A 13,870-nucleotide genomic window follows, 5' to 3' on the forward strand; every position below is an offset into this window, starting at 1 on the left:
TGGGATCGAGTCCCACATCGGGCTCCCGGCTCAGCAGGGGGAAGTCCGCTTCTCCCTCTGACCTTCCCCCCTGCTCATGATCTCTCTCTCACTTTCTCTCTCTCACTCAAATAAATTTTTAAAAAAATAAAAATAGAAAAACAAACTTATTGTCAATAGGACGGCCAAGCCGTCAAAACCCTGTGTTCTTGTCTTCATTCTAACAAACTGCCTCGTATTCTCAGCTCCCTTGCTTTCTCTGAAGACAAAATTTGCACTCAGAAAATAAGATGGCAATCTTATCTGGCAACACTGTTCTCTGGGGTCTGTGAGACCCAAACCCAAGGTTCTCAGGCAGCAGCAACTGACAAAGATCTGGTTACCAGCACTGCACTAAGGAGTGCCTCACAACCCAGAACAACCAGGTTAAACTGATACAAGGTGCAAACGCCTTTAAGAGAACACAGTTGATAAAGAGTTCTGTGAAGTACTCCAAATGCCTTGAAGATAACCTCACAAGAGTAGGAAGATTCAGTTTAGCCATCTGACTGGTGGTGTGTTCTATAAAGCCTTAATAATGATCCTGTCATTAGGAAAACAGATACTGTGCCCTAGCCTTCTAATCAGCTGCATTTAGCAGCCAACATCCATCTTTTGCAATAAAATGCCACCTCTAGAGTTCCTATTCCCATCAAATTATCACAGGTTTGGGCAACAGATAAATCAGAAACTACAGTTAACAAATCTACTTGTCTGGGACCCAAGACAATTAATTAAACCTACTTGGAAAAGCAGAATAAATAGCCTCCAGTCACCTGGAGACAAGTTTTAAAGATCCTAACAACTGTAACACTTGGACACACCAAAATGGCTGTAATCTGCAAACCAGCCACATGTCACTTCCAATAGTACTCTTACACTGAAAGTGACCTTCCCCCTCCAAAATAAATAATGTTTAAAGTCAGGTGAATCTTGAACAATGACTCTGACTTTTCTCTAAAATAAGGGCTATGACAGCTACCTTAATGAGAGGCCCAATAAATTCAGGGTAAGGGGCTCATTGTGCTGACACTGTCACCTCATCTAGGACTTCAGCTGATTCATCCCGATGGGCTGACAGGTCACTGACATCTGCACCTTGCCCAAGATTCTTGTTTATTTCACATATAAAAACACTGTCTCCTCAAGACAACTGCAGTCCCGACCTGTTTTCCTGCTGTACAGCCTTTCCTTTCCTGACTTCACTGAGACCTCGGGAAAAAAAGTTGTCATTTCAGGCTCATATTAGTAACTCTAGACGGCTAACAAGGCATGGAAGAGATGGGAATAGAGCTCATAAAAGGACCAGTGTTAACATTCAGGTCTTACCAATTTTTAAAAAAAGGATAAAAAGAAAAAGATCAAAATCACCTGGGGAAGAAACTAATCTCTTCATCATTAAGAGATGCTTGGTATTATTATGGTGATTTGGAAAACAGTCACAAAGTCAGGACCTGAAAATGTCTGGTCCTTGGCCACACCAAGTAATCACAGACGACATCCTTTAAGTAAGCTCTGTTTTAACATAAACTTCAAGAAGAAAGACAAGGCAATAATAATTTTTAAAAAACCCCACAAACTATCCAATTCATTTAAAAGGAGCAATGGAAGGAAGGGAGTAAGAGAGAGAAAAGGAGAAAGAAAGAAAGGAACAAGGAAGAACAATGAATGCCCAATGTTGTAGATCAAACATGGCCACAAACTATTTGCAGCAATTCCCATCAAAAAGTGGAGTTCATTTCCTTACCCTTTGAATCTGAGCTGGCCTTGTGACTTGTTTCGTCTGACAGAATGTGGCAAAAATGACACTGTGCAATTTCTGAGCCCAGGCCTTAAGAAACCTTGTAACTTTCACTCTCACTCTCTTGGGACCTAGTCACCATGCAAGGTAGCCAAGAAAGACTGCAGGAGAGGCCACGGTACCCTGGATGACAGCTCCAGCCTAATGATGGACAACACTGGAGTGAGGCTATCCAGGTACAACCAGCCCCTGGCTAACCTGCCAACTGACCACAAACACATGAGTAAGCCCAGCAAATTCCATGTGCAATAGAGGCAAGCCAGATGGGCCCTGCCCAAATTGCCAGCCCACTTAATCATAAGCAAATAAACACTTTGGGTTTTTTGGTTTTGTTTTTTTTTAAAGATTTTATTTATTTGCAAGAGAGAGAGCGAGAGCACAAGCAGGGGGAGAGGCAGTTAGAGGGAGAGGGAGAAGCAGACTCCCCGCTGAGCAGGGATCCCTATGTGGGGCTCGATCCCAGGGCCCTGGGATCATGACCTGAGCCAAAGGCAGACGCTTAACCGACAGAGCCACCCAGGCACCCTAATAAATAGTTGTTTTAAGCCACTAAGATTTGGAGTGGTTTGGTTGACAACAATAGGTAACAGAAATACCCGCAATCAGCTGAGACTAATTCAAAACATCAATAGTGACACACTCAAAAGCAGCATGTGCATTCCCATCATGTAGGGAAACTAGAATCTCTAAATAATATACAGAACCACTCTTCATAGATAAGACATATATCCCAGAATCCCAGCAAAACACTCATTAATAAATTTGTTCCGGCATCTATCCCACATGTAAACACCTGCAGAAGATATGTGCAAATATATGTATCCCACAAAGGACTCATATATAAGATATACAAAAAAATTCTACAAATCAGTAAGAAAAAGACAAACAGCCCAATTTTTTAAATGGACAAGAACTGAAAGCACTGGGGCGCCTGGGTGGCTCAATCGGTTGAGTGTCTGCCTTCCGCTTAGGTCGTGATCCTGGAGTCTGGGGATTGAGTCTTGCAACGGGCTCCCCGCTCAGCGGGGAGGCCTGCTTCTCCCTCTCTCTCTACTCCTCCCCCCACCCCGCTTGTTCTCTCCCCACCCCACTCTCTTAAATAAAAATAAACAAAATCTTAAAAAAAAAAAGTTGAAAGCACTTCACAAAAGAGGATCCTTGAAAGACCAATATGCACATAAAGACACTCCACATCAGTGGTCATCAGGGAAATGCAAATTAAAGCCACAAAAAGACATCACTACATCCCCAACAGCTACAATTAAAAGGACTGACAGTACTAAGTATGGTCAAAGACACAGCATAACCAGAACTCTCATACATCGCTGGCAAGAGAATAAATTAATATAACCACTTCGGAAAACTGGTAGTACTTATACTTCTACCCCATGAACTAGCAATTCCATTCCTGGGCATATAACCAGAGTGCTTACATCTATGAAAAGACATGTATAAAGTGTTCACAGCAGTATTATTCCTAACAGTCCCAAACTATAAACAACTCAATGGAAAACGTATGGTACAATCAGAAAATGAACATTACCTACCAATGATAAAGAACAAACCATTGCTATATGCAACTACATTCATGAATCTCAAAGACAATGTTGAGCAAAAAAGACACAGTAGTATATACTGTATGATTCTATTAACATGAAATTCAAAAACAGATTAAAACTAATCTATGGTAATAGAAGTCAGATTAGTGATTCTGCGGATACAAGAGTATTTGAGGGGATAGCTTATAACTGACATGATGATGGATGCAGCTGGTTGTGCACCTGATCATCCAGCCAACCAACAGATGCTGCTAGGCTTAGTTCTGCTTTAGGAAGGACACATTCTAACCCCTGCACTGGTTTGTACAGCCTGGCCTTTTGTGGCTCCATGACCAAGTCAGTGCCTTAGTTTAAAACCTCATCACTTTCCACTGGCCTCCTTAACGCAAAACACACTATGATAAGGGTAATCTTTAAAAAATACAAATATGAGGGGCGCCTGGGTGGCTCAGTTGGTTAAGCGACTGCCTTCGGCTCAGGTCATGATCCTGGAGTCCCAGGATGGAGTCCCGCATCAGGCTCCCTGCTCGGCAGGGAGTCTGCTTCTCCCTCTGACCCTCCCCCCTCTCCTGCTCTCTCTTTCTCATTCTCTCTCAAATAAATAAATAAAATCTTTAAAAAAAAAAAATACAAATATGATGGCATAATCCACCCACACCCCTACCATACACACACTCCCCTTCTTAAAATCCTTCAAAGACTCTCCATTTCTTATAGGATAAATTCAGCACTCTTTAGCAGGATACTTAAGTTCCTTTATGATCTGGCCCCTGACTACCTTTTTTCTTTCTCTCCATATATCCTGAGTTCCATAACAAAGTATTTGTAGTTGACCTAGAAAGCTATGCTTTTTTCTCACCTCAGTATCTCCAGCTAAGTAATGCATGTTCTACCTAGAACAGCAGTTCTCGAAGTACGGTCCCAGGAGGTCTAAGAGGTCCAGTATTTTCACAACAACAAGATCTTATTTATTATGATAACACTAAGATGTTACCTGCCTTTTTCACCATGGTGAAATGGTAGGTATAATTGCCACTCTTAGCATAAATCAAGGCAGGGGTATCAAACTGTACTAGTACTAGTACTATCATATTCTTCACCACCCCACACCTGCAGCTTAAAAAAGAAAAATTTTACTTGTAAATGTCCTTGATAAAGCAGTAAAAATTAATAATTTTATTAAATTCCACTCTTGAGTACATGTCTTTTTAATAATCGGAATGGCAAAATGGGAAGTATAAACCAGTTCTGCAGCATATCAAAGTACAATAATTGTCTCAAGGAAAAGCAACTGAGCTGCAAGCTAAACTAGCTACTTTTTTCATGGGATACTATTATTTCCTGAGTAAGCAAATAACAGGCAAACTATGGTTATGTGGCAATGTTCTGCACAAAAATGAACAAAATGAGCCTGTTCCTTCAAAGAAAATAAGTGATAATATTTGTTGTCAGTGATAAAATTCAAGCTTTTCAGCTAAAATCAAAATTTTGAAAAAGTGTATCTTCTCTGAGCTTGAAAACTTCTTAAGACTTTTCTGATGAAATGACAGTGATATTCATGAGTTTTTTTTTTACTTGTATAATGAACTGTGTCAAACATCTGGAAGATCTGCATAACTCGGTGACCAGTATTTTCCAACTGACCAATTCATGATAATTCAAAAATCACACATGGATAAAAGATCCATTCAATGTACAAAATAAATGAATTTTAATGTCACTAAGTACAAAAGTTCATTAATATGGTTTCAGATTCTACACTGGAACTAATCTTTAAGGAACTACCACATGTTGAGTTCGGGTATAGTATCAAAGAATATCCAATTACCCAAAGATATTAAAATACTTCTCTATTTTCCAACTACATATCTCTGAGTATGGATTTTTTTTTTCAAATACTTCAACGAACATGACATAGTGCAACAGACTGAATGCTGATGCAGATGAGAATGCAGCTATCCTCTGTTAAGCCAGACATTAGAGATTTGCAAAAATGTAAAACCATGTCCGTCCTTCTCACTAAATCTTTTGTTTTAAAAAAGTTTTTCAGGGCACCTGGGTGGCTCAGTTGCTTAAGCGTCTGCCTTTGATTCAGGTCATGATCCCAGGGTCCTGGGATCGAATCCCACATGAGGCTCTCTGCTCAGCGGGGAACCTGCTTCTCTCTCTCCCTCTGCCTACTGTTCTGCCTACTTGTACTCTGTCAAATAAATAGGTAAAATCATAAAAAAAAAAAAAAAAGTGTTGTTTTTTTTTTTTTTAAAAAAGGTTTTTTCATTTAAAAAATGTGTTACAGGGGCGCCTGGGTGGCTCAGTCGTTGGGTGTCTGCCTTCGGCTCAGGTCGTGATCCCAGGGTCCTGGGATTGAGCCCTGCATGGGGCACCCTGCTCAGCGGGAAGCCTGCTTCTCCCTCTCCCACTCCCCCTGCTTGTGTTCCCTCTCTCTGTCAAATAAATAAATAAAATCTTTTATAAATAAATAAATAAAGTGTTACATATAGTAATATGTAAGGAACTTACTATTATTTTAATGAATCAATAAATATTTAAATATTTTCCTAGTTTTGACTTCCAATACAGTAAATACTGGCAGATATAACCTACATAAATAAAAGTTCTTTGGCGTCTATAATAATTTTTCAAAGAATTGAGAGGTCAGAAACCAAAAAGTTTGCTAATTTAGAATTTCCCCTGCCCGTCTCGTGCTTCAAGGCCCTTAGAACTTAGGTAAAGTTAACCTGCTATATTTGCATAGTGGAGAGCAAAGACTACACTCTTTCATAGGCACTCAATCAGTGGTGTGTTACAAGAAGGCTAAAACGTAATTTGATGCCTATGCCAAGTGCTCCACTATAAATACGCATGGATAAAAAAATTTCAAATTGGTTATTTTGTATATAGCCACCATAACCAAATCTTCTGTCTCAAATCTGGAATCAATTGCTAGTAGAATGTAAACTGCCAGGGATGCCTGGGTGGCTCAGTTAGTTAAGCAGCTGCCTTGGGCTTGGGTCACGACCTCAGGGTCCTGGGCTGGAGACCCGCATCGGGCTCCCTGCTACTCCCTCTCCCTCTCCTGGGGAGCCTGCCGCTCCCCCTGCTTGTACGTTCTTGTTCTCTGTCAAATAAATAAATAAAATCTTTAAAAAAAAAAATGTAAACTGCCTATATTCTTACTTTTTTAATGCCTATATTTTTAGAAGGCAATTTTACACTATGTTTAAAAATTATAAAAGTATACATTTTTAGCAATTTACCTTAATAGTTTATTATTCCAAATACGGAAAATGACATATGTACAAGGTTATTCATGAAGCACTCTTTGTAACTGCAAAAGACTGGGAAAAAAATCAAAATTCTCTTTAATAGGAGAATGATAAAATAAGCAGTACAAACATATCCTGTAATACTCTTTAGACATACACAAGAATAAGGAAATTCTTGTACTTACAGGTTATACTGCTAAGTAAAAAAAGCAAGACACAGAACCATTTTAGTAAAATGGGGGAAACAATATATATACATATTTACATATATGCTTATAAGAAGATAGGATGTGGGGCACCTGGGTGGCTCAGTTGGTTAAGCATCTGCCTTTGGCTCAGGTCATGGTATCAGGGTCCTGGGATCAAGCCCCGCATAGGCCTCCCTGCCCAGTGGGGAGTCTGCTTCTCTCTCTCCCTCTGCTCCTCCCCTGGCTCGTGCTCTCTCTCTCTCTCTCTCAAATAAATAAAATCTTTAAAAATTTTTTAAATTAAATTTTAAAAAAAAGAACACAGGATGCACAAAAACTGGTAATAAACTGGTAATAATAGTTGCCTCTGGAAAGAGGAACTGACTAGTTTGGGCTATAGAAGCAAGAAGAAAACTTCACTCAGCTTTTTTCTATCCTTAGAATTTTGAACCATGTAAATGTAATACCAATTTAAAAAGTAAATCTAAAAATATGTAAAAATCTTCATTTCACAGAAGGAATAACTTATCTTTTTTTCCTCTAGCCTCAAAAAATATTGACTCCTAATTTTTAACTGTATGTTCAGTGCTGCCTAAACCAGGTAACTATAATTGACATAAAAATAAAAGATACCCACTATGAAGCCTTTGAATTAATGTGTTAAGTGGTTAACTAGTGATTTGGGGGTAAGGTCAGGATCTTCATCTTTTATCTCATATACTTCTGAATTATTTAGATTTCTTACAGTGAGTACGTATTACTTTTGTAATTTGAAAAATGTCAAGATTGAAGACATTATATTAAAAAACCTATAGTTTTGGGGCACCTGGGTGGCTTAGTCAGTTAAGTGTCTGCCTTCGGCTCAGGTCATGATCCCAGGGTCCTGGGATCGAGTCCCGCATCGGGCTCTGTGCTCAGCGGGAAGCCTGTGTTCCTTCTCTTGCTGTGTCTCTCTCTGTCAAATAAATAAATAAAATCTTTAAAAAAAAAAAAACAACCTAGTTCTGACTTTGAATTGAAAATACTGATATGAACTTGTGATACACTTTCTTAAAAAAAAAAAAAAAGCCACCTTATTTCCTAGCCTTGTTCACTGAAAACAGAAAGAAACAATGACCAACTCACTAAGCAATTAGTACCTCTTACACACAGAAGAGTCTCTAAACTTCATTTCCACAAAACAAAGAAGCTATCATAGGTAAGGGATCACATCAAAAAGACACTAGAGTCAAATAAAAAAAAAAAAAAAAAAAGGCTAGAGCCAACCTGAAGCTCCCATTTGCCAAGACGAAGCAATCAATGAGACATCAATACAGATAAAACTGTAATTGCTGAAACACATAAATAGGCTTAAATTGCAGTTTATGACAAAAAAAAAAAAACCCTTATCAATCACCTTTGCAGGATGTTAGTGAACAAAGTCATTATTTTGAAAACAGTAATAACTGTTAATTAAAAGAAAGACTCAAGCATTTGTCTCACCTTTCCTGTGCAAGATGTACCTCACAGTAACCAAACAGGTGATGGAGAGGATATCTCTTTATAAAAACATTCCAGCTAAAATAAATTAAGAAATGATAGAATTTGAGTATCACCATTTAAAACCCCCTAATGAAGTTCAATGAAGTAAAGGGGGTATAAACAATGATCATCAATGGCTGCTGACATCATAAAAATGAGACTAACAGACATCACACACCTCCTCCTAATAGAAGCGCACTATAAAGTATTCTAGCCAAAACAATGAATCTAAATCTGGTCAAATCTCTAGATGTAACTGCCAATTTGAAGAAAATACAGAGGAGAGAGAAACATGTTAAATGACACTAGTATGATGTTAATCACCAAATCCATCTGTGGGAAACTAATGAACAGATGACCCAGTCCCTCAACAAATAAACTGCAAAGAGAAAAAAGGGGGGGGGGATCTTTTAGATTAAGAGACTCTAAAAATATGGGTGCCTGGGTGGCTCAGATGGTTAAGCATCTGCCTTCGGCTCAGGTCATGATCCCAGGGTCCTGGGATCAAGTCCCACGTCAGGCTCCCTGCTCTGCAGAGAGCCTGTTTCTCCCTCTCCCTCTGCTGCTCCCCCTGCTTGTGCTGTCTCACTCTGTCAAGTAAGTAAATAAAATCTTTAAAAGAAGAGAGAGACTCTAAAAATACATTGACCAACTACAAGGTATAGATTTTATTTGGATCCCATTTTTTTTATTTGAATCCTGTTTTAAACATATAGTCTGTTTTAAAAACTTATGATACAATCAAGGAAATATGAACACCAGATATTTATATATTAAGAAATTACTGTTATTTTAGATGTACAAATAGTATTGGTATTATGTTTTTTAAAAGTCCCTATTTTTGGAGGGGAAAAATGAAGCGGGGGAAATCGGAGGGGGAGACGAACCATGAGAGACGATGGACTCTGAAAAACAAACTGAGGGTTCTAGAGGGGAGGGGGGTGGGAGGATGGGTTAGCCTGGGGATGGGTATTAAAGAGGGCACGTTCTGCATGGAGCACTGGGTGTTATGCACAAACAATGAATCATGGAACACTACATCTAAAACTAATGATGTAATGTATGGTGATTAACATAATAAAAAAATAAAAAGAATTAATACATATACCATAAAAAAGTCCCTATTTTTTAGAAATATATACTGAAATATTTATGGATGAAATAATGTCACAGATTTGATTCAAAACAATTAGGAAAGGGGGTTGGTAGGAGCATAGATGAAACCATGTTAGCAATAAGCTGATAACTGTATATGGGGGTTCATTTTACTATTCCCACTGCTTTTGGATGTTTGGAATTTTTCATAATAAAGTTTTTTAGAAAGCAAATTTCAGGGTGCCTAGGTGGCTCAGTCAGTTAAACATCTAACTCTTGGTTTCAGCTCAGGTCAAGAGTTGTGGGATTGAGCCCATCATCGGGCTCTACACTTAGTGGGGAGTCTGCTTAAGGATTCTCTCCCTCTGCCCTTCCCTCCCACTCTCTCTCAAATAAATCTTTTTTTTTTAAAGATTTTATTTATTTGAGAGAGAGAGAGAGAGCGTGTGCACAAGCAGGGGGAGAGGCAAAGGAAGAGGGAGAAGCAGGCTCCCCACTGAGCAGGGAGCTGGATGCAGGGCTCAATCCCAGACCCTTGAGATCATGACCTAAGCCGAAGGCAGATGCTTAACCAACTGAGCCACCCAGGCACCCCTCAAATAAATCATCTTTTTAAAAAAATTTTTTTAAATAAAGAATAAAAGGCAAATCCCAAAAACAAAAAATATATATATATGAAATACAACCAGTGAAATGAAATTTGGATAGTAATCTTCTATTGAAGTCCAGTTCAATACCTACCTCTTACCCTACCTTTCTGTACTGGTTTCTCTCTGTGTTTCTTTGTACTAAACAATTAGACTCAACTAAATTATACTGCATTCTGTTTTATATTACAGAATCTAATCCATTATATCTACTGTTGTTTTGATCATCAAATGTTCATGTTTTATCTCCACAGCCAGCCAGTAAGGTCCTTTAACACACACAAAAATTTTAGATTCCACAGCCCTAGAATGAAGCTAAACATTCTAATAGTCCTAAGTACCTTATGTGACACTCAAGTTGTCTCCAGAAAACCCTAGGACCTATGGAAAAATGGAATATTCTTCTTTGTCAACCTAAGGGCCACTATGTGGTAAAATTAAGTTTTTATTCTAGTAAAAGCACATAATACTTTCTTCAAATTTTACAGGGATCCCTTTTGTGACATCAAAATGCTGTTTCTAGCAACTTTAGGCAAGCTAATAAGCACAAGCTTTTCCTCCCAGAATTCAAATGGGCATATATTTATACTCTTTCAAAGAAACAGAATTATATATTACTAAGGGTTTTTTTCTTAAAGATTTTATATATTTATTTGAGAAAGAGAGCGCGGCAAGCAAGAGAAAGAGCGCACGAGCGGGGGGAGGGGCAGAGGAAGAGGGATAAGCAGACACACACACCCCCTCCTCCCCTCCTCCCCCCCTCCCCCCGCCAAGGGGGAGCCCAACTCAAGGCAATCCCAGGACCCTGGAATCATGAGCTGAGCAGAAGGCAAACACTTAACCAACTGAGCCACCCAGTGGCTATATATTACTAGGTTTAAATACAAAGTTTCTTAGTTAAGTGATTGGTTAAATATGCTGAAGTTATTTAATAAAACTTCAGCTGCAATATAAAAAGAGAGCTTACCCCAAGAAATAGTCTCAAAGCCCAGGAAACAAAGAACTCACTACCTAACTGGAGACTAATCAAGAGTGCTAGAAAATAAATCTATTGGAGTACTTACAAGTTTTGAGTTGAGGACTTACAAGCTTTATCGTTTTTGTTTTTTAAAGATTTTATTTATTTTTGACAGAGAGAGTGTGTACAAGCAGGGGAAGCAGCAGGCAGAGGGAGAGGGAGAAGCAGGCTCTCTGCTCAGCAGGAAGCCCGATGTGGGGCTTGATCCCGGCACCCTGGGAACATGACCTGAGCCGAAGGCAGACCCTTAACCATCTGAGCCACCCAGGCACCCCTACAGCACCTTTATCATTTTAATAAATGTTTTTAAATAACTGATTTTCCCTCTAATTATAAAAGAAATCCATGTTCTTTTTTAAATAGAGATAAGCAAGGACACCTGGGTGGCTCAGTCGGTTAAGTGTCTGCCTTCGGCTCAGGTCATGATCCCAGGGTCCTGGGATTGAGCCCCGCAACAAGCCCCGCAACAAGCCCCGCATCCAGCTCCCTGCTTGGCAGGGAGTCTGCTTTTCCCTCTGCCCCCCCCCACCCCCTGCTCTCTCTGTCAAATAAATAAATAAAATCTTAAAGATAGATAGATATAAGCAAAAAGAAAATAAAAACCAGGGTGCCTGGGTGGCTGTTGGTTGGAGATCTTCCTCCAGCTTGGGTCATGATCGCGGGGTCCTGGGATTGAGCCCTACATGGAGCTCCCTGCTCAGCTGGGAGCCTGCTTCTCCCTCTCCCTCTGTCCCTCCCCCCTGCTCGTGTTCAATCTCTCTCTCTCAAATAGATAAATAAAATCTTAGAAAGAAAGAAAGAAAAGAAAAGAAAAAGAAAAACCATCCTGCTACCTCCTTCATAACATTTTGTCTCAATAAATAGTAAATTCTTTGGGGGCAGCTCATTTCCCCAACAAGATCCCTCACATCTAGAATTCATCTATGGAAGCCCCAGCAGAAAGGGAGGGGGAAAAAAGCACACAGGCTTAATTCAACAAGAGTAATATACAGATTTGTTGTCAATTTTTTTATATTTCGCCATTTGTATAAATCTAGGGTCAGAAAAAAACATATATTCCATTTGTATGGATTTTTCTTGGTTTATAATAATTTTATTGGCATTTTCCCAGCATCCTTAAAATGTCTTACTATAGTAGCAACAAAGTTCTACATTTCCAGTTGCCAAATCAGGTAGTAAACACATCATAGTCACTCTATATGTAAAATCTTACTCTATTTTAACTTATATTTAAAATAGTTACTTAAAATAACCATTCCTTTTATTTCCTATTTCTTTTATTGAAGTCCTACCAACTCCATCGACAGATTTTCACATTTCATGTACAGTTAAACATACATGGAATTAGTTTCTCCTCAAAATATCCCATGAATCAGAAGACATGAACAGACATTTCTGCAAAGAAGACATACAAATGGCCAACAGACACATGAAAAAGTGTTCAACATTACTCGGCATCAGGGAAATACAAATCAAAACCTCAATGAGATACCACCTCACACCAGTCAGAATGGCTAAAATTAACAAGTCAGGAAACGACAGATGTTGGCGAGGATGTGGAGAAAGGGGAACCCTCCTACACTGTTGGGAATGCAAGCTGGTGCAGCCACTCACAAATCCATATATTACTCTTGTTGAATTAAGCCTGTGTGCTTTTTTCCCCCTCCCTTCCTGCTGGGGCTTCCATAGATGAATTTTAGAAGTGAGGGACCTTGTTCCTTGGGGAAATAAGCTGCCCTCAAAGAATTTACTATTTATTGAGACAAAATGTTATAAAGGAGGTAGCAGGATGATTTTTTTTCTTTTCTTCTCTTCTCTTTTCTTTCTCCAAAACAGTATGGAGGTTCCTCAAAAAGTTGAAAATAGAGCTACCCTATAACCCAGCAATTGCACTACTGGGTATTTACGCCAAAGATACAAATGTAGTGATCCGAAGGGGTACATGCACCCCAATGTTTATAGCGGCAATGTCCACAATAGCCAAACTATGGAAAGAACCTAGATGTCCATCAACAGATGAATGGATAAAAAAGATGTGGTACACACAAACACACACACACACACACACACACACACACAATGGAATATTATGCAGCCATCAAAAAATGAAATCTTGGGGCGCCTGGGTGGCTCAGTCGTTAAGCGTCTGCCTTCGGCTCAGGTCATGATCCCGGGGTCCTGGGATCAAGCCCCGCATCGGGCTCCCTGCTCCGCGGGAAGCCTGCTTCTCCCTCCCCCACTCCCTCTGCTTGTGTTCCCTCTGTCGCTGTGTCTCTCTCTGTCAAATAAATAAAATAAAAAATCTTTAAAAAAAAAAATGAAATCTTGCCATATACAACAACGTATTGCATAGGGTATTATGCTAAGGGAAATAAGTCACTCAGAGAAAGACAAGTATCATATGATCTCACTGATACGAGGAATTTGAGAAACAAGACAGACAATCATAGGGGAAGGGAGGAAAAAATGAAACAAGATGAAACCAGAGGAGGGAGACAAACCATAAGAGAGTCTTTTTTTTTTTTTTTTTAAGATTTTATTTATTTATTTGACAGAGAGAGAGATAGCGAGAGCAGGAACACAAGCAGGGGGAGTGGGAGAGGGAGAAGCAGGCTTCCTGCCGAGCAGGGAGCCCGATGTGGGACTCGATCCCAGGACCCTGGGATCATGACCTGAGCTGAAGGTAGACGCTTAACGACTGAGCCACCCAGGCGCCCACCATAAGAGAGTCTTAATCTCAAGAAACAAACTGAGGGT

General features: G+C 39.5%; 1 protein-coding gene across 16 annotated transcripts in view; it reads right to left on the reverse strand.

The window, feature by feature from the left end:
• The window catches only part of R3HDM2 (R3H domain containing 2), a 162,806-nt gene that overhangs the window by 124,656 nt on the left and 24,280 nt on the right, over window positions 1-13,870 (reverse strand). For 3 of the 16 annotated variants that reach the window (XM_081821913.1, XM_081821924.1, XM_081821922.1), the window contains exons 3-4: window positions 8,315-8,389; window positions 6,636-6,716 (exon numbers count right to left, since the gene is read on the reverse strand). The exons of 10 other annotated variants lie outside the window; for them this stretch is intronic. The gene's annotated coding sequence lies outside the window, so the exon portion shown is untranslated. The remainder of the gene's footprint in view (window positions 1-6,635; window positions 6,717-8,314; window positions 8,390-13,870) is intronic. 3 more of the 16 variants (XM_081821914.1, XM_081821921.1, XM_081821925.1) reach the window with 1 other exon arrangement.

The sequence above is a fragment of the Leptonychotes weddellii genome, chromosome 5 (assembly GCF_054177405.1).
Source record: "Leptonychotes weddellii isolate Sample4059 chromosome 5, ASM5417740v2, whole genome shotgun sequence".
NCBI classification, from domain to species: domain Eukaryota; kingdom Metazoa; phylum Chordata; class Mammalia; order Carnivora; family Phocidae; genus Leptonychotes; species Leptonychotes weddellii.